The sequence below is a fragment of the Orussus abietinus genome, unplaced genomic scaffold, assembly GCF_000612105.2.
Source record: "Orussus abietinus isolate OABI.00-Male unplaced genomic scaffold, Oabi_2.0 scaffold2, whole genome shotgun sequence".
NCBI lineage: Eukaryota > Metazoa > Arthropoda > Insecta > Hymenoptera > Orussidae > Orussus > Orussus abietinus.
Window position 1 is genome coordinate 2,312,105 of NW_019396012.1, and position 27,249 is coordinate 2,339,353.

The following is a 27,249-nucleotide window of genomic DNA, read 5'->3' on the forward strand; positions in this document are numbered from 1 at the left end:
AGCCGAGCATTGATACCATTAACACGTTGCCATGCTCGGCCCGCCCACGTGCTCGGGAGTCCGGCCTCTTGCGGATCTTCCCCGAGACCGACCACCGGGTCGTTGCATGGGCACGATGTCTGATTGCTCTGATTACTCGCAAGGAGCGTCCGCAAGCCCCTTTTATATGCGGCCACCTCTGCGAGCCTGTCCCCGTGGATTTTCTATTCTACGTGTGTTTTCCTCGCCGACGACGTCGAGATCGGCCTTGCACGCTATCTGAATTAAATTTGCCTATTTTTCCTAGTTTTTTTTCCTCTCTCTCTCTCTCTTTATCTCTAATACACCCATCATCCTGGACTTCGTAACCCGACAGTAAGTAGCCCCTGACGCGGACTGACCGGAAGGAGACTGGTTTACTATACGTAGTATCGTATTGTTTATTAATTTAATAATCCAATAATGTCCTTGGTAAGGGATGTTCGCTGCTCGCGATAATTTTTTTTTCTCTCCTCCTCCTCTTTTATTTTACTTTTATTTTCTTTCCCACGTGGTGACTCCTCGACGGACCATCTCGAAAGAGGACGAACCCGTGTATCGTCTTTCCTTCGATTTCACCTTCCCCGTGGTCGGGATATCCCCTTACGGAGACCGTCGGTGGCGTCGAGGTGCCCGGAGAAAAGGACAAGAATGGGGAGAGAGAGAAAAAAAAGAAAAGAGCCCTCTTCGAGTATTCTTCCTCCCTTTGGGAAATAATACGGTTAACGAGGCAAGACGCGCTTCACGAGGCAGTTTTCCTTTCCCGCGGCCGACAGCTGTCGTCCACGTGTCGCCGGCGCGGTACCGGAAACTCTTGAGTCTCTCCCTTTTGCCCCCCCCCCCACCCCCCGGAAGTCGTTCGGAAACGTCGGCACCGGTCGGACGACGCCGTTTCTCCGAGCCGATAGGGAAGTGACCCTAGACGAGCCTGGAACGACGCTCGGCCGATGGGGCGTCCCTGGGGACGACGTCGCCATGCGTGACCGACGCCCGTTCCGGCCGCGTATTTCGACGTCGTTACTCGTTTTCAACGAATGCCCGCGCCGCGTTCGACGAAACGCCGCCCATTAAAGGGAGCAATCCCTTTAGAATTTAAAAAAAAAAAATCTACTTTTTTTTTTTTACATATTTCGAAAATGTAATATATTGAAAATATACTGGATTCTTATTTGATATTTCAATACTTAAAAGTTGTAATAAAATAATGTGAAAATTTTAAAATGATGCGATTATTTTATCGGCATTAAAAAAATGACGAATTTTCGGGCGTCTAAAGGGTGTGCTTCCTTTAAGACCTATCCGGTGTCAAGGTGGGACCAAAGTGGCGTACCCCGTGAAATTACAATTTTTGTAAGTATTTTTAACGATGTGTGTAAGTAAATTTTTTTTTTTCTTTAATTAAAATTTCTTGGGCGTCGGGACCTTCCTTAGAGTTCTCGTGTTCACGCGGTGGAGTTTGACACGATTCGATTAGTCCGATTAGGAGGAAAGTACCGCGAAGGATTGAAACTTCAGATGTCACTTTCGTGTCACTTTAAGGGTGGCGCGCGGTTTGGTCGCGATCGATGTAACTACCGACCCAGGAGGTGTCGTGTTTTATTCTTTGGGCTTTTATTGGCCAGTTCCTTGTCGTTACGTTTAAGGTTACAGTTGCGCGAGGGGAGGGGCGAGGGGCGTTACGGCGAGAGTTTCGAGGCCACCACGTGGACCGGAAGCGACTCGCCGGTCTGGGGACCTCGGCGATCGGCGCCGGTGCCTCCGGGTTCCTCGACGTCGAGGACGCGGGGGGCCGGGGTGGGTGGGGCGGAACCCCCCCCGAGTCGTCGACCCGGTCAGCGCTCGCGGCTAAAAATAATACGTCGGCGCGAATCGGGCCAGAGCTAGGCTCTCCTCTCCGGGGCGGCCAACCTTCGCAAGGCGCCTCTAACCTTTAACCGCGGGCCTCCTCTCTTCCTCTTCCTCCGGGAGGAATAGCTCCCAGGAATAGTCGGCGACCGAGAAAGGGAGGAACGGGCCACCTAGTTGCCGAGGGGATGCTCATGGGGGTGCAACGGCGCAGGATCGGCGTCTTGGTCCATCCCACGCGATTCCCCGGGTCGGACGGCAACCTAACGTCGGTCGACCTGGACCATGAAATCGCATGAATCTGGGTTCCCTGTTGATCTCTCGATCCCCTGAGAGGGCGACAGGGACTTGCTCTTCAAGAAATTCGGTTCCCCAATTTCTACCGAATTCCTGGGTAACTTCGCGGAAAAGCGAGGAAGGTTGGAGGAGCCGAATTTTTCCGAATTTTCTTTTTTTTTTCTTTTTCCTTTCTATCGTTTATCTCTCGGGTTGAATTTTTTTCGCGTAACGCGACGGGTATGTCGTCAAGGGGGGCGTAACGGGGACAGTATCCCGCGGGGGCCTCTTTCGTAACGCGATATTTCGCAGAGAGAAGGACAGAGAGAGAGAGAAAGAGAGATAGGGAGAGACCGGTCCGGCCACATGTTTCGGTTCCCACGCATTTCTCTTAAACGACGCCCCCTCCCCGGCCCGCGGTCTCGTCTTTCTCTGGTTCCTTTCGTCCCTCAAGGCGCTCCCCCCCGAGCCCGCCCTCTATGCTTCCTCCCCACCCGGCGCCCGCCGAAGGCCACTGCCGATGATGAATTTCGCGAAGCCCTGGCCTACTGAGCGTTTTTAAACCTCGCCTCCCCCTCCGCGCCCGGGCCGGGACCCCCTCTCGAGGAGACCCCCCGTCCGCCATCTTGCACTGGACCGTTTCCCTTCTCTCTCTCTCTCTCTTTCTCTCGAACCCACCCTCTATTTTTTATTTTCCACTCTTCCCACCCGGTACCGTTGCTTTTCTTCACCTTGCCGCGGCAGTTTCTCGCAACCCCATCCACCTTGCCCCAACAGTGATTCACCCTGTATCCTTTTTCATCTTCTCCACGTGGAGCGGTTCTCACGGGTCGATCGATATATCTCACACGAATCGATCTATACGACTTGAAAAAAAAAAAAAATAAATAAATAAATAAAAAATAAAAAAAAATAAAATGGAAAATAATCATTCAAATTGGAAATCCTTAATCTCATCTCGCCGTCACCTCGACACCATTTCGTCCGGGGCCAAAGGGTCCATTATGCCTCCGTGTCACCTTTATCTTCGTCGCCTTTCATCCCTCCGCCCTGTCCTCGTGTACCTCTCTTCCTCTCGCTCTTTCCTCCGTCCGCGGAGTGTGCGAAACCGCGCACTCCCCGGTAGCCACGGCCCCGGCGCGATTTCGCCACTCGCGACGCCCGGCCCCAAAAAGAGGAGAGACCGCGCCGAGAAGAAAGGCGTCCTGTTCACATGTGCCGGCAGGTCTCCGCGCGACGCCCGCAGACGCCTCGACCCATTTTCATCCGGTGCACCAGACAGAAATAAAAATCAACCGTCCGTCCTCCGCCGTTTAATGCTCGTTGCGCCCTCCTCCCCGTCCCTTATCCTCTCGGTCGTCCCTTTTCTTCCGCCCCCCCTCCTCCCTCCTCCCCTTATCCGCGCGTCCCACGCGCTCCGCGGTAAAAGGCCGCGCGCACAATGGGGACGCGGAATCCGCGCCGGCTCGGCCGCAGACCGGGCCGGCGTCGCGGCGCGCCCTTCTCCTTGAACTTAGCGCGCGGCCCTGGACCGCGCCGCGCTCTTTCACCCGGCGGGACACGCACCAGAGGGCGGGGGGCGGGGAGGTGAAGAGCTTCTTTCTCATTCCCTCCTCCTTTATCCCTTTTTACTCGGCCTCCGTTTTACGAGCCCATATCCTGTCCTTTGCCGCCAGCAAGGATTGTCTCGCGGCTTTATTTCCGCGGATCTCTGCCGCATTGTCCCGAGGCGTGGGATTTTACTTGTTGCTTCTTTGTGCGTTTCCTCGAGGCGCGGGCATTTTTTCTGATGATTTAAATTCCATCCCCCTTTCTCTCTCCCTCCACCCTGAGATTAAAGAAAGAATTACTTGGTCGACGCGAAGAAACACGCATTGCCGCGAGAAAATCCCGCTATCGGGGACGTCCAAAGGGATGTCGGATCGAGGGAAGGGGATCGTTTTAAATGATTTTTTCCCCGACGAGATAATTATGCTTCTTGCAGTTATGAGCGATCGAGGCGAGTATTTGTACTCGTTTCGGTCAATTGGTACTTTTCTTTCCTCGGCGCAAGTCTCTGTTATTCATTATATAACGCTGCGGCAATTGGGGGAGGGTAGTGGGCGCCCCCCCTTTTCGGCACGCTTTTTTAACCCCTTCGTTGACGGTAACTCCACCCCTCGGTGGCTGCATTATTTCGCGGTCGACCCCTGGGGTAAGGGGTCGGTCCTTTTCCTCCTCTCTTTCTCTCAGTACACCTCTCCCTTCGACTTTGCCATGGGACGCGCGTCCTCCCGGCAGGGGCCGGGGACCGTCGTTCCGCAGCGGGTGGCGGATTCCGCGTTGCCCTCGATCCGATACTCGAGGTCCCGAGGAACAAACTTATCGGCTCGACGAACTAAAGTGGGGAGGGTAGGCTCTTTGCGCGATTTCCGCGTCCCCTTCGAGAACCACGAGAGTGCGGCGTCGCGGTAATTGCATCGCAACGAGAGGCCGAAAGGAGGCGATATCCTCCTCGGATTCGCATAATGCGCGTACGCGTTCAAGTAAACCGCCGTTCGAGGCGATCGGCACATGATTTATTCATCGGCGTTAATTGGAATCGCGATCGACCGCGGTGCGTTTTCTTGTCGGAATTAATGGCCGCGGGCGGCCTCGACGGCGTAAACGTCGCGGCGTAAGGTATTTTTCATTTTTTTTTTTCCGCGCCCCACGCAAAGTGGACGGTCTCGTTCACGGCTACATTGTTAAAAAAAAAGAAAGAAAAAAAGATGAATACCGACATACATATTTTTTTTGCAAGTACGTGGAAAGGTAAATTCTCGAGGAATTGGGAATTTACGGATGAACGGTACGTCGGTACGATTGTACGGGAGTTCCACGTTTTCCGAAGGCCGTTACAGTTTCGGGGCGATTCCGCGTCCGGAGAGGGTACCCCTTGCGGGGACATCTTTCGACAACGTCGCCGAGAGAGACGGATCGACCTGGCCCAACGTGTCCCATGAGGACAGCCGTTCGGGATTATCGACGCTCGAACCTACCCCAAGGGAGAGGATTCCCCTCCTTTTTTTTTTCTCTCCCCTCGCCCCCTCGAGCACCGTACACCTTTTCCCTTGTTCTCGTTCTACCCCGCCCCCTGGATCCGCACGCGTCGGGTGCATCCCCGGGATGCTGTGCGAGCGAGGGGTGGACCGCCCCCGCTCCTTCCCCCCCTCGACGTCACCCTCTCTGTACACACCCCACAGTCGATGACCGACGTCGAAACGCGTCGGGCGATTCACGCTCCCGATCCCCTGCATGCGTTTAATCCTCTATAGGCAGTACCTTTACGTGATATATGACGTATGATGACACGTGATACGCATGGTAGTGTTATTAATTTTTTTTTCCTCGTCAAAATCATCCCCCATATATACGTATATACACTTACTGTATGCGTGCTCAAAAATGGCATTTCACGTCGTATGGATTATTTTTCTTTTGTTTTTGCACCGATCGCGTCAATTATTGCACTCGTCTTATCTCACCCTCTCTTGGCTTCTCTGTGTATCCTTTCATGGGAGCCGAGGGGGAGTGGGGGGTTAAAAAAAGCTTCCAGCGGAATTCGATTTCACGGTTTAACGCGTCGCCGCGGTCGTTTGATAACGCCTTGTGACGATGGATGGAATCGGGGGGAGGGGCGAGATGAATCGCGCGAGGTAGCCGAAGTACGCCAAGTGCGCGGCGGAGCTCGCGCGTTAATTACGCGCCGGGGCGCGAGAGCGAGACCGAGTCCGTTTACCGGTTTATCTAGCCCGGTCGCAATCTCAATCGGTCCGCGTAAACGGCCGACGCGGACTCGGTGGCGAGGAACGAGAGAGGGGTCGGGGGTAATGGGAGCGGGCGCGACGCCGAGGCCTTGAAAGAGCCGAAAACGAACCCGGGTCTATCTTTCTCTCCGGCGTTCCCTCCCTCTCTTCCGAGTCGCGCGAGGAACCACCCAAAGATGTCCATCGGGGCGTCGCTTCGACATCGCCGTTGGCGCGACAGGGGCGGATCACGACTGCGGCCAGGACGCGGCGCGGTCTATGGAAATTCATGAGGATTCGCCTCGAGGAACGGGGAAATCAGAGTTTGCATCTTTTTGGGTTCCCCTTCGGTACCCCGATCTAGGAGGATCGGAGGTCTCGGCGAGATGGAACTCGAGGTGGGCCCGCGCAGGTCATAGGTCGGCTGGTTATCCCCGCGGCCCCCCGCTCCTCGCGGGGACCGGGAGACGCGGACAAGGACGGCGGGATCGCAGACGGTCACGTGGCCGGCCCAGCCTTCCCCCGTCGTGGCGCTCGTAGTACGCTCTTCGTCCCGGCGCCCCGCTCCGCCCCTTTCTCCTCCCTGCCCCTCTTCTGGCCCCTTCGGGCACTTTGTTCCCCTCGCTCGCCGCCGCTAAACGGGTGGGCCCGCCGGCCGTCGCATGTGGGTCATCTCCCCCCGCCGGTGTCCCTTTGTCTCGTCGTCCCTTCCGACCCCTCGCCCCCTCGCTCGGCCGGACCGACAAAGGCCTCGGACCTCCGGCTTACCTGCTGCCACCTCCGCACGAGGGGCCGGCTCGGCCATCCTCGGCCTCTGTCGGCTCGCTTCGCGGAAGCCCCGGGGTGCGCGCGCAGCCTACGGGGGGGAGCCGTTCTAATAAGGGGAGGGAATTTTTCCCGATCGCTACGGCGTTAATGCGGCGCGGGAAACGGCGGCCATGTTTGTTATCGGGCACGCATGGGGGTGCGGGGGGCAGGGGGGGGATCGGGATCGGGTGGCCTTCGCGCGATTGTCTCGGCGAGTCAGGGTTTCGGGTTTCCACGGGTATACGCGGGAGGGTACTCCCTTGCGACGACGCTTGCCTCCTTCCTCCGGGTCTTGGCTGACTAACGGCTGCGAGTGCCGCTCTTCTTATGTGCCCCCACCTCTCGCGATCGACGAAGAGGTTCGACCGGGGCCTTCCCCTTTTCTCTCTCTTTCGCCCTTTTCGCGTGCCTTTCGTTTTCTTCCTCTCTCTCTCTCTCTCTCCCTCTTTCCTCTTCCTGTTCCTCCTCCGACGTGGCGCACTCTCGCCAGAAGTCATCGGGCGTATTTATAGAACGTGACCCGGTGATTGCATTACTATTTGCCGGCAACAAGTTACCCTAATGACGCCATTATGTCCGCCGGCCGGTGCACCTGCGCCCCCCCCGCGGGCCGCTCTCGCTCCGTTGCCCCCGGCCTCTCCTTTCTATCTCTTTCTTCCTACGACTTCGCCTTCTCCGGGCACTCGGGTGATGTGCATCCTACGCGTTCCTCGACTTTCCATCTGCCGACTTACTCGCGGCGGTGTGTAATCTCGAGCGGCATGATTTTTCACGTGGATGTGGTTATTTATTTAGATGTACTTAATTTTTTTTTGTTTTTTTGTTTTTATTTCCCATTCCGACCTTGTACCGATTCGCTCTACCGGGCGGCGACTTGCGTCGCAGGTTTGGATCCCGTAGGGGGAATTTGATTTATCCCGCGCCCCCGTCAGGTCGGGAAAATTCCACCCCGAAGAGGGCCTCGTAGATCAATACCCGGAGCCGCCCCCGTGGCTCTCGGCCTTCGCCTCGAGATCTGTCAATCCCGGACTCCGTACTCGGGAAGCGAGTGGCGTGGTGGCGGGGAAATCCATCCCGTCCGGAAAGTGACCGTAACCGAGGGAAATGAATTCTTAAACAGCCCTACGAATTATTTGGGTATAAATCGCCGGACCCCCTCTTCGTCGAGGGATTTCACCCGGAGAAATATCGGGAACGTCGACGTCGGGATTCGGATTAGTCCGCCGCGGAATCCGTACATGTGGGCGTGTATTTATACACGCACGCGTACGTACGACTCGGCGATCGTTACGCGGCCAGATGCCCGGAATTGCGATCGTTCCTACGACATCCGCCGGACCGGCGACGGAGAGAGAGGGAGCGGTGAACGCGCGGACATGCCGGCGCGGAATAACGGCGTAATGGCTTCGTTATCGTTGCACGCGACCGGGCCGCCTCGCTTCCGCACTCCGGTGGTATTTTACGCGAGACACCAGGTATAGGTGGACGCGAGGGCCCGCGACGCTATCTCGAGCACCTACTAGGACGTCGATCCGACGTGTGGGAGCCGAAGCGGAAGGCGGAAAGACCGCGGCCGAGATTCGCGTTTCCGGGATTTCTAGCGCGGGGCTCGCGGCCGATCGTACGGGGGGATTTATCGTCGCCGACGTCCGGGGGGGGGGCATGCAACACGTGGCTCTTCCTCCGGGCGCGAGGTTCCCCGAATGTCGACTTCGGGCTACTCGAGCATGCACGAGTGCGTCGGAAATGGCGGCGTTGACGTTCACAGACGTCGCGGCACCGCGCCGGTTTTCTCCCGCGGCGTTGCCGAGTCTCGGGCTACGGGGCGCCCCGATTGGCTGTCGCGGGGGTCACGTGGCCCGCGGCCGACTCGCCGGTCCGCCCGCGCGCGCGCCGCCGCCGCGACTGGGGTGACGGCGCCACCCTGTCTGAGGTGTGACGGGCGCCGCCGTGTCTCGGCCGACCGGCGTGCCCCGCGGTTTTTCGCCGGGGTCACGTGACCGGCCCGAGGTATTATATACCGCGAGCGCAGCGGATGCGGGTCAGAGGGCGGCCGCGCGCGCCGGCGGGAGGACCTCGGGACCCGCGGGGACCGCCCGCGAGCTGCAATTACTATCGGCTCGTAAAAGTACCCCGCTTTAGCGGGGCGACCGGCAAACCCGCGGACCCATAAAAAGCCGATGGAAGGAATAGGTGCCGCGAAGGTGAAGGACCCGGCCCATACAGGGGTCGGGGGTCGATCGTTAACGATCGCGGTTTTTGCCCGCTCGGAAAAATTGCTCGCGCAAAGAGTCGCGCCGGAATGCAATTGGCCCCGGCAATGCAATCGGTCGGGCAGTTTTACAGTTTGCGCGTGTAATCCGCGACGGCGCGTCCCGCGCCCTGGCCGAGGGATCGTTGTTCCATTACTGCAATTGGTAAAGTGCATTTTCCAGCCTGTCCATTTTCGGCCTGGATGGCGCGACAAGGCTCGACTCACGATTTTTCGGACGGTACATGGGGTCGCAGTTTCCGGCGGGGGTCGCATTTCGGAATAAAAAAAATAAAAAAATAAAACATAAAACACCCGAAAAACTCGCTGAATACTCCCCGAAAACACTCCGTTGGATGGTTCTTCGTTTCCCTGTCTCTACCTCTTTTCCCGATTTTATCCGCAGGGTAGCCGCGCGTCGACTCTCGAATTCCTATCCAGCCGATCGCCTCTCTCTCGCTCGGTCAGCGATCCCGCGACTCGCCGGTCGCGTCTACGTGAAACCGACGAAAAAAAAAAAAAAATCCTCCCGCGAAACTGGCCCAAGGATACTTGGCGGCGCGTTTCGTCCGTCCCTCCCGCGCGGCCCGCCGGCCGCGCGCTCATTGAAACTCACCGAGGCACGGCGCGCGCCCGCGCGGAATCGCCGCTTACTTCGGGCAAATCCGCCGATTCCCGCGGGCGGTCCTGCGGGAAGCGATCGTTCTTCGTTCCTTAAAATTTCCCGAGGGACAAAAGTCCTCGTCGAGAGATAGAGAAATCTAGTAGAGCGCTGAAAAGTGAGGAAAAACCGATCGCGCCCCGGTTGAACGATCTCTCTTTCTCGCCACTTGGCAGCCGACTCGCGGCGTAATGAACCGCTGCGGTTGTTGACAAACAGTCTTGTTTACAAATAGGATCGAGGTGCGTTCGATGACGATAATAATTGCACCGGGGCGCGGAATCCGTGCCAAGGGTTGCGCATCCGCGGCGCCGCCGTTACGCAACGAGAGGCCGCCGGCATTGTGTCAAGGAGGTCTCCGCTCGTTCTCGGCCGCAGTCCGCTCCGCGGACCCTCTCGCTCCTCCTCGAGTCCTGACCTTCCCCCGAGGGATCTTTCCGATTTTCATTTCCATTCCTCCGATTTTTCTTTTTTTTTTGTTCCTTCTATATTTCCTTTTATTCCATCGATTTTTTATTCTCCCCAGAGCGACAATTACCCTCCGCTCTTGGGAAACCGCGGAACGTTCTCCGCGTGCGCTCGCTCGGATCCGCGGAACCGTTTTTCCGCACGGCTGAAACGCCGCCGACGAACGTACGCAATCGACGCGGGCGCGTGAACGCGCGCAAGAAATGATACGCGTGTCACCGTCTCCGGGTGCAATTAGGGTTTTCCGCGCGTTTTTCCTGCGCCCCCGCTTGCGCAGTCCCCCGGGCCAATTATCGCGCTTCGTTTTTTTTTCTCCCTCCCTTCCCGAGCGCTCTTTTTTCCTTCTTCCTTCCCGACCCCCCTGCCGCGCGATATCGAGCACGCAACTCGGCGCGTTGCGTTGCGGAAACCGCGGGTCCGGGATCGCGGTCGAGGGTCCTCCTTCGGGCGGATTCGCTGGATTCGATTTCTTTCTTCCTTCTTTCCTTTCTCCCTTTCTCGGCGTTTCTTGCTTTCGCGGGACAGGGTGCGGAAGCATTCCGCAAGTATTCCGCTGCTGAGGGGTATGGGTGGTTACCCTCTTGCAAGGGGAGGGAGGGTCATTGAAGGCGGAATTGCGCACGTCTGAGCGACAATGAATCTTTGATGCACTTGCCACGCGTTTATTTGGGCTGCGGCGATTCCGCGTCCGCTCGGCCGTCCCTCGGTCGCGGGCGTTGTCAGTTATCACCTCGCTTATTCATTATTACTACTCTCTAATAGGATTTCCTTGTTTTCATTTATTCACCATTAATACCCTCCTAATGAGCCTCGGAATTGCCGGGGAAAGGAGTCGGCCGATCGATGCACCGGGGATGCATTTACCTGCACCAAATCGCACTGCAACGGTTTCCGCCGAGGTGCACCCGCGTGTGAGAGTGCGTTGTGGCGGCCACCTCCAGTCGAACGAACGCGACGCCCCGCGTCGCCGAGTCTGAAAGATAAGGCGCTCAAAAGAAAAGTCTAGTAAATTAAGAAATTCCTTTTTTCGGCTCGAAAAGGAAAAAAAAAAAAGAACGTTAGGTTATAGAGAAGGTGGAAAAATATCTCGGCACCTGTCAGGTTTGCTAAGAGGAGCCGAGGATTACCCTCGCGCTCTAAGAAATTCCTCTCGTAGGAGGTTCGCGTCGATCGCCCGACGTCCCTCCCACCTGATTGGCCGAGGAGAGGTGCGCGTGTCTTTCAAGGTGCACGTTCAGTGTACGTACGCGCCGCCTCTCGATAACCGATTCCCGCCGTGATTTACGATGATTGCCTTTACCTTCTGCCCCCCCGCCGAGGAGGGGTAGATACCTGGGCGCGCGAAACACCTGTCGCGCGTCTCGACGCCTCCGAAAGCCTATTAAGTTTATCGCTCGGTTATCGGAGGGGGGAGAGAGAGGGCAAATAAGGAGGGAACTTCCATTCCGGGGAGCGAAATTTCGGGAAACCACGACAAAAAAGGAGAAGGACGACGAAAATGAGAAAGGCGGTAATAAGGGGGGAGAAAAAAAAAAGTGTCATCGGACCAATGATTTTCCGCCGGGCGTCGGCCGTAAAGGAAATGGAAAAAGGTACGAGCGCCCTGCCGGGCCTCGCTTTTTTCCCGTAATTTCTCCCGGAATTGCATTTGCTCGCGCAAAAGTGCCGCGAAATCGAGGCCGTGGAAAAAACGGCGTTCGGTGCATCGCGCCGGCGAAAGTGCTCCCCTCCTTCCCTCTTCCTCCCCCGCGCCCCGCCGCGCGGGCCCCGGCATTATGCACAAAGAGATGCAAAGTGGGCGCGAGGAGTTAATGCCATCGCCCGAGTTAAATTTTACGGGCGAACGCCATTTTATTTACGGCGAGTCGGTGCGCGCCGCGGCGGGAACGCGCGCGGCCGTTTTAACACAGTTATCCGAGCTTCGACTTCTCCCCTCCCCTACTTTTATCTCTTTTTTCCTTTTACGCCCCCCCCCCATTCGCGGATCTTTGCTCGAAGAGCAAAGACTGACTGCGGACTCCCTGCAATTCCGCGCTCTCATTGATTTCCATGTAAATTAGCTCGTTTTCTCCTCTCTTTTTTTTTTGGTGTACCCCCTTTATCCTTCCACCGCGCTATTTTTTTTTTTTCCCTCCTCTCCCTAGGTTCTATTTCATGAATGGGTAGGCAGCGTTTTGCTCGGCTTATTTCTCGACCGGAGCCCGTCTGAAATAGGGCCTCACCCGGGCAGCCGAATGCAAATCATTGCGAGTCGATGCAAATCGACCCTAGTTATAGGTGCACCGTCTGGGTTTCAATTGTTCTTTCTCGTTGTTATTTTTTTAATATTTCTTTTTTTTTTCCCCTCTTTATCGACTTTCCGAGGCGTCTCTCCTCCTCTGTCTCTCTCTCGGCTCCGTCCCAGATGCGTGTCCCAAGGTCCGCATGCGACTCGCGACTTCTCGATGAGAATTTACAACGTTTCCAACGGAGAGTAAGTCGCGTGAGTAACGACGCGTCTCGGGCGCGCGGTAAAACTCGCGATCTTCCTTCTGAAATATGATTTGCCCCCCTCTTGCGTCTTTTTTCCCCGTCGGCTTATGGCCCGTCAGGGGGTTTTCTGCCACGAGAGAGTCCTCCCACCCCCTGCTCGGCGATTCTTTTTCCCCTGGCTTCCTCGTACCAATAATTCGCATCACTGGCTGATTTATTGCCGGAATTACGTCCTGCAGGACCGCGCGAGGGGACTACGTAAATATCCTCCCCCTCTCCCCCGAGGTTTTCCTCATCCTTTTTCCGGCTTTGCGACTCGTTCCTCTCTGGTTCCCGGCCAAAGCCGATGATAAACTCGGAGCGCAAGATTTACCCCCCCCGGCCCTTATTCCGGACTGTTAACCGGCAAGCTAATTACTCCTCGACGGGTACATCCCTTAACTACGGTCGCCTCCGTCCCTCCCTGTTTTCCTGAGACTTTAACCCCAATCGAACCTGCCTTTTATTATTCCATTTTTTCCCCCTTTTTAAACAGGGTGGACATGTTTGGATATCCTGGAGGGTGAGAAATTTAACCGTAATTACTATTTCGTAATTACTACTTGGCGAGTGTTGTCTTATATCTCCCTCGTTTGGAAATTTCTATCTTCCTTGGAACTCACCGGTTTCGAGTTAGGTATTTATTTATTTACTTTTTTTTTTTGTTGGTGGTGTTCGTAACTGGGTTAAGCCGCACGTATTTCGGTACGGTGGGGGGAGTACCTCGAATCACTGTGGCCGGTAGTTAACGCCCATCTTAGTTAGTGCTCTCGTAGCAGTTCCCGCGACGTAACGCGTACGGAGAAGCGTTTCCTTATTCCGCGCTCGAAATCGCAGGAGCGGTCGCGAGACCAAGTTTCATTCAGGCTTTCATTTGGTGGCCGGCTCGTAGTACGCGCGGTAGTACTATAGCGATTATTTACTACGCCTCGCGCCTATATGCGCTGAATTTATGCAACCGCGAGTAGCGACGGGCGCGACCGACGCGCACGCGTGAACAAGCCGGGTCGCGGGCCGCGAGTGTTAGCGTGCCAAGTGAGAGATGCAAACCCCCCCAAACCTTCTGAACGAACAACAGGACATTTCAGCCGATGTCCTTCAGGAGCTCCCCGAAGGACCTAAAATTCCACGACAGACCGAAAGACCGCCGGAAAGAATTGGAATGATTTTTATCAGGTTAGTTTCATTGGGACGCTTAGAATTTTTGTTATCTTTTTCGCATTTTTAATTACCGAGGAGGCCGGGGGACGGTCGGGGGGGTGGAAACGTGCAAAGTACTATGCCTTTGCCCCGACGATCCACATCGCTACTCCGTGGGTCGCCTTGCGTGTTTCCTCAAGAGAGACACGCGTACTCATTATTGGTATCTCCCCGAGGCGATCAAAGACGCCATTACGCGGCCGTGTAACGTAACGTAACGCAACGTTAATTGCAATTAATGCCGTTGCACAATTAGTACGTTTGCTCGGCCGAGCCCCCCCCTTCCCCCGATCTTCTCTCCTCCATCGCCGTTCGCGAAACGGTATGTCTCGCTAATTGTTGCAAATCGGCCCTCTCGTTGCGATCCGGCTCTCCGACTTTCTCTCCCTATCCGAGCGAGATTCCCTCGAGACGTCCGCTTCGCCCTTTAAAATATTCCATTTTTTCTTATTTTTTTCCCCTCTTTTTTTTTTTTTTTGGAAATTTTCCTAGACACGGTACGGCGATTTCAGGCGGTCTTCGAGGCCGCTTGTCACCCGGGGTGCGTCACGGAAGGTTACCCCCGGGTAATATTTTAGGTTAGGATTTCTCTTTGAGTTCTTGGGGTGTCTTGCCTGCCCGCGGGAAAAGAATTCACGGTTATATGGAGGGAGATTTTGCTTAAATAAATGCGGACACTTGACAGTGGGCCGGTAATGTGGGAGAGCGAGGTCGTTATTTGCTGAAATTGCAATTTATCGTGGTGTTTTCGGTTTTTTATTTCTTCCCTTTGTTTTTGAGAATGGTCAAATTGAAAGGGTTTTCGGGAAACGACGCGCGGTTGGTATCGGACATCGAAGCACGTGCAAAGTACACTCGTACGGTAGCCGCGACGGCATTACGGTGGGTGCCCACGGTAATTGCGGTCCCAAAGTACGATAAAGTTCGAGCCGTGGTTTCGCGAGAGAGGGAGAGGGGAGGGACGGAGAGGGAGAGAGAGAGGAATCTCCCGAGGGCTCGCTCGCACGCAATCCCGCACTCGCTCACGTGCAATCCCTTTCATTGTTGCCGCACGGATGTCGTAATTCGTAAAGCGGCTCAGACAATGGCCGCAGGGGAGGAGACCTCGTAATTAATGGCGACTCTCTCGAAGCGATACCCCCCGAGTGCCTTTAAGTCCCGAAATAATCGGGACGGGTTGGACCGGCGCGATAACGCGACGCGCGATTACCACTCGATGGCACTCGACTATCACCGATGGCCGTCGATGATCGTCGATAATTATCAACGATTGTCTGTGACCCCGTCGAGAGAGTTTACCTCGGCGTTGCGGTTTCCGGCCAATTAAACGCCGCGGGTACGCAGCGGTTTTCTTTCCTCTCCCCTCTGGTATATGGGACCAGGGATGGGACGAATCGAATGTTTCGATGAGGTGGATTTTATTCTTATCGTTGTTATTATTATTTATTTTAGTAATTAGTGCGACTGCGACGCAGTAATTACTAAAATAAGAGTGTGAGGGGGAGAAAAAAAAACTTGTACCAAGGTACCAATTATTCGATTACTCGGGTCAAGTCGTCGTGATAGTTATTTTGATATACCTTAATTGTAACTCGAGTCGGCGATATTCTCGAATCCGAGTAACGCGAGTCGACGAAACCCTCGCCTCGTCACCCCACTAAATTAGACCCGTTTTCAAGGGAGCGACGAAGCGCATCACGGGGGCTCAGGTGGGAATGAAATTTCGGGGAGAGGAGATCAGCTCCGCGAGAGCGAGACAATCGGCGGCTCCATTTCTGTCATTAACCTGGCCCAATTAAGACGGTCGACCTCCGGCACCTGGCCCCCAGCTGGCTCGATTCTTTTCGCCCCCCTCTCCCGGCCCTCTTCCCCCTGTCCCGTCGCCCCGGGCGCCGCGGCGCTTGCCAATTTTCGCGACTCTCGGAACGGCTCGTCCCTAATTGCCGCATCGACGGGGAAAGAGAGACGGAAAGGGAGACAGGAGATTTCGGAACCGACGGGTCGTTCACCTTGGCAGTTGGCGGATTTGCAAATTCATCCCGAGCCTCGAGAGGAAAGGGACCAACGTAAGGATACGAAAAAAAAAAAGAAAAAAAAAAAGAAGGAATTAAGGAAAGTGGAGTGAAAGAAAAAAAAATAGGAAAACCGAGAAAATTAAAGTCCCTCGTAATTAGCGGCCATTCTCACCTGTTCCGGGAACGCGTTTACGGTCCCTCGTTCGCACGTTTAATACCTTTTACCTGGCCTCATTGCCCGCCAGGGACCAAGCATTGCCCAGGTTGCCCTTCGAGGTCACCGGTCACCGGTTAATTATCCCGCGTAAAAATTTCGGCCCACCCCCCCCCCTGGATCCTACGGCGGGTGGGGACCTCGCGTTACTTCCGCGTAACGACCTAATAATTGCACCTAGACACGAACCGTTCGTCATGTCACGCCGTTAATACAGGTTGGGGGGTCGCCGACCTCGCCGAAATGTTGGCGGCATCGTGGGCGTAACTTGGCAGAGGGCGAGTGCTTTCCATTTCGAAATATTCCCCTCGCCCTCCCTCCTCCCTTGTCTCGGGAAAGTGGCGCTCGCGCGAAAAGGGACGACGATGGGAATTTATGCCCGCGAGAAGTTTTTCTTTTTTCTTTTTTCTTTTTTTTTTATTTTAAAACTCGACGCGGAGACGTCGAGACGAATCCAGCGGCCTCGCGTGCTGCGCGGCACTCGTTAGCGCGACCGCGCCGAGGGGCTTCGCGGGGCGCTTTAAAGGTAATTGGAATACTCCTTTAATGGTCAGGCCCTGTGGCGATGCGAGCATGACCGTCAATGGGCCCGTGGGCGTGAAAAAAGGAGAGAGCCGTACGAGAGAGGGAGGGGGCACGCGTGAAATGGGTCGCAGGATATTCGCAACGCGACGTGCATATGTCGCCGCCATTTCGCCCGGCCTTAACGAGGACAAGGTCGCTTGTTTCCGCTCCACGTATCGGCCCCTCCGTGGGATTCGATTCGATATCGTTCTCGAGCCTTGTCGAGAAGAAATTGAATCCACGCCGTGGGAAATCACGGAATCCCGACGAAACTCGGCAATTTTTCCGGGATTTTTTTTTTTTTCCGGGATTTTCATACTCCTCGGGGAGGGCGCGTTAATTAAATTCCCGCCGTTAAGGTGGTCGGAAAGGGTCATTCCACGTGCATCGGAACGCGGGTCCTTTTTAGCGAGGGGTATAGCGTTATATTTTCGTTTATTCTATTTTATTCTATTTTATTCTATTTTAACGAGACCTTCGGTTCGCTTAAGACCGTCACGTGGGAATCGATCGCAAGGGAAGGTCCTCGCAATTTGGCGCGGTAATTATTTTCTGGGACACCAGTCTATGTAATATTAGCGACGACCCATTGTACCCCTCACCGGGTACTCCACTTTCTCGCCCCCCCTCCCTCCCCCCCCCCGAGTCGTAGGAGCTCGTAATAATAAATAATAATCGGCCCGCGGATTCCGATCGATTCCGTGCCGACGACCCTCTTCCGGCATTCCCGCGTCCTGCGATTCTCCTCGGTCGGCGAATAGTTATTTAAATAATAACTACCCCGAGCACGTAGCGACCCGGTTTATTAGATTGTCTCCGGTGGCCGGGAAAGCTTTCCATCGATTCGCGCCGCGGTTTATTTCCAGACGCGATATCTTTATGGATTCATAAGCCTATTTCGGGACTACGTCGACGCGAAGCGCGGGCTCGTTATTCGACGTATCGCGAAAACCTCGTAATAAATCGGCTCGACCTCGTTTCCTCTCCTACGATCGCCTCGAATGAATTTTTAACGTCGATTATGCGGAATTTTTTTTTTTGGGGCGGGGGGAGGGAAGAAAAAGTCTTGCGTTTCTCTCTCTCTCTTGGTCCGCTCGGACAATAATGGCATTAGGTGTTAAGTAAGGTTAGGGAAATGTTACGGGGATGCCCGGCTTTATGCACGGTGCTTCTTCGTCCCTTTTCGCTTCCTCCTTCCCCTCGTCCTTTTCCTCGGCCATTTGCCGGACGAGCGGTGCATTATTTAACGCTAATCTTGCCTCGTTTCGCCGTTGAGCATCGTTGGTCGGGTATTTACGCGACATGGCGTACACGTTGCGCTTCCCCTTGTTTGACGAGTCGCCGATCGAAGGATTCCTACGATTAGTCCTGTCTTTGGCTCATTTCAGTATAGGTACTTTTTGCTCCCCTCTCATCGGTAAACTAGTATACGCGTGGTAAATCGAGAGAAAAGGGACGGATCGAAGGATTCCCGCGGTTTCCTTTTGGCAGAGATTTCGGGAGGAGAGGCAGAGACGGAGGTGCGCAAAATGCAGGGCCGTGGGATTGCATAATTCAGGGGTCCGGAGGGGACCGGAGGGGGCGATACGGCACTGCTCGGCGAGTATATACCGCAGCGGATGGTCGGACGAGAGAGAGAGAGAGGGAGAGTCGGTTGAGGAGTGAAAGAGACGCGGCCGCGAACGGACGGACAGACTGATGGGAAAGAACGGCAAGAGAGAGAGGCAGAGGCCGGGAGTAGAGCACAGACGCCACATAGCCAGACAGTGAGTGCCGTGCTATTTTCAGGCCGTGCCTGTCTACCATGTATACCGACCTAACCTCAACCTTACCCGCGGATACGCCGCTCCGCGTATCTGCACGTCGCGCGGTATCCAGCCTCGGCGCGATTCCCCGAAGACCGGCCGACCTGGAAATTCTACCAGCCCTAGAAAAGCACGAGCCCCGACTAGACGAATGCGGAATTCCATCCAGGGAGCGTTTTATCGCGACTCTTATCGCCACTTTGTAGAGATTACTTCCCCCGTAATCGGTTAAACCGTCAGGCGTTAGTATTAAGGGGATGTGAAAGTGGCATCCGAAAGCTCGGTCGTTCGTAAAACTTTTCTACGAACCTGGGTGTCTCAAATCGTTTCATAATTTAATACGTGAACATGGAGATCCTAAGGTAGGTCCTGAAACTCGCGAAATTTCATTTTTTTTTTTTTATAAACTATTTGTTCAAATTCAAATTAAAAAAAAATTCAAATTGTTATTCGTGATAATTGAAATTGCGAGGGGGTAATTTTAAAGGGGCGCGCGCGCTGAAAGTTGCGTCGGGAGTTATAGCCTTGCCCTGGTGAAGTGGTTGCTCGATGCACTGGACTGCAATGTATTTTTTATCGAGTCGGGCGCATCCTCCGTTGCAACGCGCGTCGGTGCATAGGTATATGGCTACCGTGTGGCGCTTTATCGCGGACAATTGACTCGGCGTATATCACGGGTAGAGAGTAACAGTGCTTACACGGGCCCTCGCGCGAGGAGCGTTCAATAGGAGATTATTATATTCCCGGTGTGAAATACGGCGTCGTAATTCGCGCCGGTTCCGCAATCCGGCGGGGCCGAAGTGCTCTCCTCGGGTGACCTTAAAACTTCGCGGCATAAACGCGACGATGCAATGTCGTAAATGCGAGTCCTTGCTGCAGAAGAGGGGGCGGTCTACCCCTAGACAACCTATCCTTAAAATTGACAAAAGTAACAATTAAATCGCCCCAGTGCTCGTGGTATAATTATCCGGACTTGAAGTATTTGAAAATCGCGTATCGACGATCGATCGCGTATATTAAGTTTACGATTGTCGCCAAGGGCGATATATTTGAGGAGGCCTGAACGAAGACGTCGAAAGGCTCCATACGGAAAACGTTGGATTCGGCCCTTCCGTCCGCGGTCCGTTCTAATAAGAAAATTACCTTGCGGAAGCATAAAAACAAATTGGATAGGCATTAGCCCCGGCGATGTTTGCATAACTATGCTCTCCCGCGCTGGTAGTCGTGCGCTTAACCGGCGCAGTCGTTACGCGGCAGCGGATGGACGTCGTTACGCGAGGAGGCCTCTCGCCGTGAGTGCGAGAGAGACCGACCGATGGGCCGGCCCGGCCGCGAGAGCGAGACGCGACTACCCGCGGGTCTCCGGCCGCGCAGCGCCGCGCGACTTCCCCGGTCCCGATTTTACGGCTGGAAATCGCGCCGATGATTTAGGGCGAGTCCTCCGGGACTCCTCGAGGTCCAGATCCCCGCGGCGCCCTTAAAATACGGCGCTGCCGAGCTCGTAAAGCCTCGAGGGGGTCTCTTCTCCGAGGTGAGGAGCGCGATTTCCCGCGGAGAGGGGCCCCGACCTCCTGACCCGCGAGATTCCGCTGCCTCGTCGTAATTAGCCAGGAACGAGCGTACGCGAGACCGAATTTCGTTACAATTACCGCCATTTTCCCAATTCATATAAACGCCCGGACGTCCATTTCATAAATTATTTGGATTTAATTTTACCTCTCATTCTCTATTTTGCGGGAGGGAGAATTTTGCAATCGTCCTTTTCGCCACTTTTCCCATCCCGCAATATCGCTTACACGAGCTCGTCGCAATTAGCTAATGACGAACAAATAAATCAGACGAAGATTTTCCTCATCGCTGCAATTAGCACCGTTACCCAATTCGTATAAATAAGCGAAAGAAATTCTGGTACGTCCATTTTCGAAACGACCTGGATTTCATTTTAATTTTACCTTTCGTTCTATTTCGGAGGATTTTTTTTTACTCGCCTTTTTTTTTTTTCTCTCGCCCCGTAATATCGCATACACGAGATCGTCTCGGACGTTGTTCCTAGACACGGCACTGCACTCGCCTAAGTAGCCGTTACGGGACTGAATTACTCGCAGCATCCCTCGATTTGCATAATACCCGCTCGCGTACGTGCGCGCCCCGTTCCGCCGGGGCCTTTCTTACGTGTCCGCGATGCAGACATAAATCCCGAACGAGAGAGCGCCGAATCTGGTATTACGCATGCATGGGTTATGCTAAGCGCTCGGTTATTTTCGTGCCGTCGTTAGCGGGTGTCGTCGACTCCGGTTAAGCGACGGCGTAATCGACACCGAGATCGCTAATGCTCCGATTTAAACGACGCGGTACTTTTTTTTTTTCCCCGTGACTTACGCATTTGATTAAAAAACAGATTTCTCTTAGAATAGTACTATATATACATCCAGCTGAATTTATTTCAAAAAGAAATAAAAAATGGAAAATTGCGTAGGGATTTTCCGAGGAACCTTGCGTGGGGTGTTAACCCTTTGTACTCTTATTCGCCATGGACATGGAGTGGCAAAGGCCTCGAGAGCAATGGGTTAGCCCTATGCTCTGCCATGGATCTCCGACAAATGGCAGGCCGACAGATTCGCGGTGTATGGCCTCCGAGAGGGAGACGGGGATAGCAAAGGGACGGAGGTTAAGCAGGAAGAGACGTTTAAAGGCCGAGTAGCCATTCGCGGGGCGAATAGTTGACTGATTGGCCAATGGCCGAGACTACTTCTCGTACGAAGTCGCTCCTCGACCGCGACCGATAAGCCCGGACTCCCGATAAGGGCCCGCGACTCCAAAATCCTGGGATGAAATACATCCAAGGAAAATTCGGCATAAAATTACTTTCTACAAAAATCAACGGTGTCAATTTTTCCTCCCGACGGAATATTGCTTTTTAAGATTCTATTTAGCCAGCCATGTGTATGTCGGGTATATATATCTACTGCTAATCTTTTTTTCTTAAAAAAGAAAAAAAAAAAAAGACGAGACCTTTTAGAGTATTTTCTGTATTTATTTTCACGTTACCTATAGGAATCGTAATAACTCGTAAATTATGGGGGGAGTTCGGGTCTCTGCTTCGCGTCCTCGAGGCGGTCCCTCGTGATAACGGGGTCCCCGCGGTGACAAGGCGGCCAGTCCGCCCGGATTTACCGCGGTCTCGCGCGCCGATAGCGATCGGCCATTAGCACACAATTTCTCCCGGGTGCATTAAGGCGGCCGGCCGGCGCGTACACGCGAGGAACGCCGCGCCCGCGAGCGCCCACTTTTATGAATGGACGCGGCCCGAGTGGATGTGTCTGCGTGGTTGTGACTGCGTTTCCTCGCGGTCTCGCCGCCGAGCGTACTCGCGGAGGCGTACGTGGAAGCGCGGCTCCGTGCGTGCGCTCGCGCTCACGCGTTATCGCGCCGGCCGCCGCGACCTTTCGGTCGCTTCCGCGACTCGTTCTCTCCTAGGAGCTCGTTGCCGTTCTTCTTTTCTGAACGCATCCGTAAAGCTGAGATTGCCACTTTATCCCGATTCGATTAAAATTCTTTGCTCATTTATCGATACTCTACTGCGCATTTAATATCGTTCGTGGTTCGAATTTCCCGGCACGATGTCGAATTTCAAGATTGCGCGCAATTTGAACGCATCGTTCTGTATGTACAAGGCGCGTCATGTGGGCCTCGCGGGTCCTTTGGGCGTACGGGCGAGATTCGCGAGCTCGGCCACGCGATAGTGGACCTAATGTCGGACACGTGTACGCGTTGACGGGGCAGAATTCCCGGTCAAGCGCGCTGATCGGAATTCCCCGGAGGGAAAAGAGTGTACCTCAAAGTGTAGAATTTGTATCCCGGGCCTGGTTTCGCCTCTAGAGGGGCAATAACCCGATCGAGGCGAGCGCAAAAATGGCGATCCCCCTCGGGGGGGGACCGCGAGGTCGCGCGACGCGACGCGAGATTAAGGTCGCCGCTCGTCGCCGAGACGCGTCGCCGGTCGCGCCGCTAATGGAAACGCGCCCCCGGGAACCGGTCCCGCCTTTCTGGTTCCCAGGAAAAAATCGGACCCACGGTTTCCGGTCATGGCGTGTACGTCGATCGGCCCCCCTTCCCGGTCGCCATCTTTGGCCTCGATCTCGGAATTTCGCGAAGAGCCTAAATAAGACGTTCCAGTTGAGGTTAATCGAGAGAAAATGAATTTCGAGGTCGCACTCAGTCGACGTAAACGAGGGGGGAGGAGATAAGGGAATATCGCGATCTCTCGTAAATCCATTTTTGCTTTTTTGTCCTCCTTTCTCTCTCTCTCTTTGTTGCTCAGCCTCGCCAGGAAACGACAGCGCACCCTGAGGGCGCTCTTTTTCCTTATTCCCTCTTTTTTTTTATTCCCCTTTTACTCTTCTCCATTTCCGCCCATCGCGACAGTATGTACCACTTCGATCACCCCCCTCGGTGGGGCCCGAGGCCCCCCGCGAACTTCCCTCGCCCAAGAGGTACGAGCTCTTCCGATCTCTCCTCGAGAGTTCCCCAACCCTCGATCGGTCCTCGAACTTGCCTCCGAACTCCGATTCCCGCCCTGGGCGGGAGGACGTCTACGGAAACTTTCCGCCCACTCGAGTCGAGAGAGATTCACCCTTCGACGGGCGAGAACCTTTGCGAGGTCTCGCCGAGTTTCTCGGAGTTCCGACCTAACCTCTAAATAGGGGATTTGGTACCGATCGAAAATCGACGATTATTTCGCTATCGATATCGCGAGTATCTATGCCACGGTTTCATTGAAATCTCGCGTTCCACCGCCGACTTCCGGTAGCGCCGTTCTTTCTCTCTCTCTCTCTTTCTTTCCGTCTCCTACGAGTCCCAGTCGGGTGATGCAATTTCCCGGCAACTCTTAAGAGGGCAGACCACGAGACACCGAGGAATGCTCCCGGCCTTCCAACTCCTCCGGGAGGTTACTCGAGCGTGGCGCGAATCGAACGCGCGAGATATCCGCGTCCGCTCATTCACGCTCTCTCGGCCCGAGGCCGAGGCAGCGCCCCTAACAGCGCGCCTCGTCGTCTCGTCTCGCTCCCTCGCGCGCCGCGGCCCATCGGCCTCTCTCTCTCGCTCTCCCGCGGCCCATAGCCGAGAGCGGTCGAGCGGCAACTTGGCCCTCCACCTCGCGCCTAGGAGGCCCGCCGATTTTTTAAGCGAAACTTTCTCAGACACGGTACGGTTACTTCAGTCGATTTTCAAAGCCACGCGTCACGTGGAATTCACTGGAAAAAAAAAATATATGTATATATATATAAAACCTCGCCATTGATAAGCAAGACTTACGCTGGCTGAGTAACATACCACGTCATACAGCTGCAATTAATATTAAATCCGACTTGACGATTAGTAATCATCGGATCATTAATTTTTTATTATTGTTAATAATAATCATTTTCCTCGTATCCATTACTTCGTACGTTATTATTATTTTTTTTTTCTGCATCGAAGTTTAGAAAAGGGCTTTCGGGCGCAGTCTGGATGCACTCCCCTCGGCCAATTACCAGTTTATGGTTGCATTAATATTTCCAGCCGGCGTTTACGCTATGAATTTGATTGACCTCGCATTACCGGCTCGCATGGTAATGCCCGGCCGTGCCGGTATGGTAAACAGGATGGTTACCTTAATCGGGATACGCCGCCGAGGTGGCCGCTCGCGAATTACGCCGGCCCTTAAGGGGGAACGGAGGAACCGTTCCCTCGGCCGGTTCGCGGTCGGGGGACGATTTCTGGCGCGATAAAGCGATAAACGCGAGCCTAGGAATGCGCGCGGAACCGAGTGGAACCGCGCGGACTGGCCGCTCCCCGCCGCCGCGGAACGAGATACCCATCGTGACTGATACGCTCATCCGTCTCAGACCGCGGATAAACCTATCTGGACCGGTTCCTGAAACCGCCGGCGTCGCTCAGCTGGACTCCTTCGGTCTCCGGGTTCGTGCCTTCCTAGGTGGACCTCTGCCCGAGAAACCTACCCCTTTCGAAGGTCTGCCAAAAAAAATAGAATTTCTTCCAGTTTTTACTTCCGGATGAACTCTTTGCAGCTTTGACACCCCCTTAATATCTATATAATAATAATAAAAAAGTGGACCGCACTTTCAGTGCGGGGTCGAAGGTGAATTTCAGGTGGATGAGTCTGGATCGTTGAAAAAGAATTAACAATGCCCGTTTAAAAAAATATTTACACGCTCGTTCGCATTCTTGGAGCGAAGTTCCAGGGATGGAAATTCCGATTTTCCTGCTTTTCGGATGAACTCCGATGAATTGTCGAGTATCGCGATTTTTGTAGATGCTCGGTGGGGTTGAAATCGCTTTACCGTCCCCGGGGGAGACGTTTTACGAGAGGTCCGTCCAGGGAACAAGGGCGCGAATTCGGGCGCCGCAATTGCACGGGGTTACCGGGGGATGTAACGGGTCGAAGGCACCTCCAACTCCACCCTCGTCCTCCCCCCCGCGAACAACCCTCTACCGCGGCTTCTCGCGCGAATTTCTACCCCGACCTGCGGCCAGGGCTCGTGTAACGGCGAAGGTGGCGGCGGAGCTCGGGGGTGACAATGGCGCCCGATAGTTGCAAGGGGTCGTGTCGCGGCGGCGCCATTATTACACCGGATTACAGTCGGGACGCGGGAATTCGGGAATCGCGGTTCCCCCGGGAGACCACCCCGACGAACCCGGCCATCGATCGCGACTTCCGGTCCCCGGTCGGAATTTAAACACGATAAAGTTTCCCCAATCTTCCTTTTTTAATTTCTCTCTCTCTCTCCCTCTTTTTAATTTTTAATATAATATTCTCGCCTCATTTGTTCATTTCTATCCGTTTACTATGAGATTATGTGACGATCAGCGTCCATGTTGGGCACGTCGATTGCAGACTGGAATACAGGTGTCCTTTTTTTTGTTTTGTTTCTTTTTGTTCACTTGGGCCGAGGCGTGTTCCTTTCAAGAGAGAGAGAGAGAGAGAGTGCCGGAAGTCGGCGCGATCCGTCCGGCGAGACGTCGCGAATCGATATGCGCGCGAGACCGGATCGATCCCTCGATCTATCGATAAGATCGCGCTCGATCGGCGGTTCCGCGATTAGTCGGCCGAGCGCCTCGCGGCGTCGCGGCGCGGAGAGTCCTGGACTCGCCCACGCACTCCGGGTGCAAAAGTCCTCGTCCTGTTCGAGGAAGTCGGACACTTTGAATGTTTTTTCCCGTAATAGAGGAGAGGAGAAAGAAGCTTCCCGGATAGGGGAGAAAGCAGGAACGAGTAAAAGTCGGGAGCACCATTACGTTCTTGGTGTTGACAAAAGGTGCAAGACCAATTTAGCTTCCTGCAAGATCGGCGAGACGCATCTGGGATGTTTTTCTTGAGATCAAGAACAAGGTGGTCTTGATCTTGGTCTTGCATCTGCTCGTCGTCAGGTGAGGGGGTGAACGTCGCGGTACCTTTTCGCGGGTCGGTGAAGGTCGCTCTTGGCGACGACCTCGTTTCCGGGGCGAAGAGCGACCTAACCCAATCCGATCCGGCGGCGACCTCCGACCTCCGACCTCTTGCCGGGCTTCCGGAGGCGCGATATCTCGGCCCGAGGTCGGCCCCCGACCCCCGCATTCAAAGCGGGCTTTCCACCTCGAGCAGCCGATCCGGTTAGGAGGGAAGGTTGCTCCAACCTTTCCCGGTGAAAGCCACCTCGCCCTCCCCCCCGACCCCCCGTCGAGTGGTCCTCGACCCTCGTTCGACTCACCGGCGACGCCGGCGTCCCGACGCCGCCGTTCGATGACCCAGCCGATGCTCCCGCGGCCTCGGGTGCTGCGGACTTCCGCTCCGCTTGTCCTAGGTCGTGGCGAGAATAACCCTCCCTCGGATCCTACTTCCCTTCGCCCTCCCCGGAACTGGAGGCCCTTAAACTTATATATTGGCCCTCCACCTCGCGCCTAGGAGGCCCGCCGATTTTTTAAGCGAAACTTTCTCAGACACGGTACGGTTACTTCAGTCGATTTTCAAAGCCACGCGTCACGTGGAATTCACTGGAAAAAAAAAATATATGTATATATATATAAAACCTCGCCATTGATAAGCAAGACTTACGCTGGCTGAGTNTAACAAGAGTTTACAATTTCCCCGGTGTATCGAATTTAGATTAATTTTAATGGGAATACTCTCGGAGAAGATTCGCGGGCGGTTGAAGATGTCCTCCCGGTCGTTGGACCTGAATCGCTGGAGTCCCGTCTTCGGGGCCCGCTTCTAGGCCCCCCCTACCTCCACTTTCCGACAGCTATGACTTACGACATCGGAATGGATAATAAATAACCCCTGATGAACGGACGCGCCGGGATATATTCGCGCGTTAAGGACCTCGCCGGCCGGCCACGCCGCGGGACGTGCCATCAGATAGGACCGCTTGACATAACGGACGTCACGTCCCACACGACGAGCCCTCCCTCTCTCGCGGTCTAGTTCTCTTTCACCCACACCCTGTACGTACCGGCGCGTAAGAGCGCGTTATCCGCCGCCATTGTTTCCGACTCGTCTGGCCGCGTCCTCGCCGTCCTCGAAATCCCTGTCCTGCGCCCCGGCCGATTTTTTCCCCGGATCTCACCTCGACCTTCCGTCCATCCCTTTGCACGGAGACGGGGAAGAAAAAAAATATAAAACAGACGGCGAGGGTGAACCGAGTCGAGAAAAATATTCTTGGCATCCTCGCGAGTACTTTAATCGTTTATAAATTGGATGCAAGGTTTTTTGCCAAATCGTGACAATTCATTCAAGTTTATTTCTCGGGGCGTTGGAAAAAAAAAAAAAAAAATTCGGTGACGAAAACGGATATATGTCGTTGCTTG

At 54.6% G+C, this 27,249-nt stretch overlaps 1 protein-coding gene across 1 annotated transcript in view; it reads left to right on the top strand.

Annotated features, from left to right (window-relative positions):
- LOC105700561 (helix-loop-helix protein 11) overlaps positions 1 to 27,249 on the top strand; it is a 106,634-nt gene that overhangs the window by 16,337 nt on the left and 63,048 nt on the right. The gene's annotated exons all lie outside the window — the stretch shown is intronic.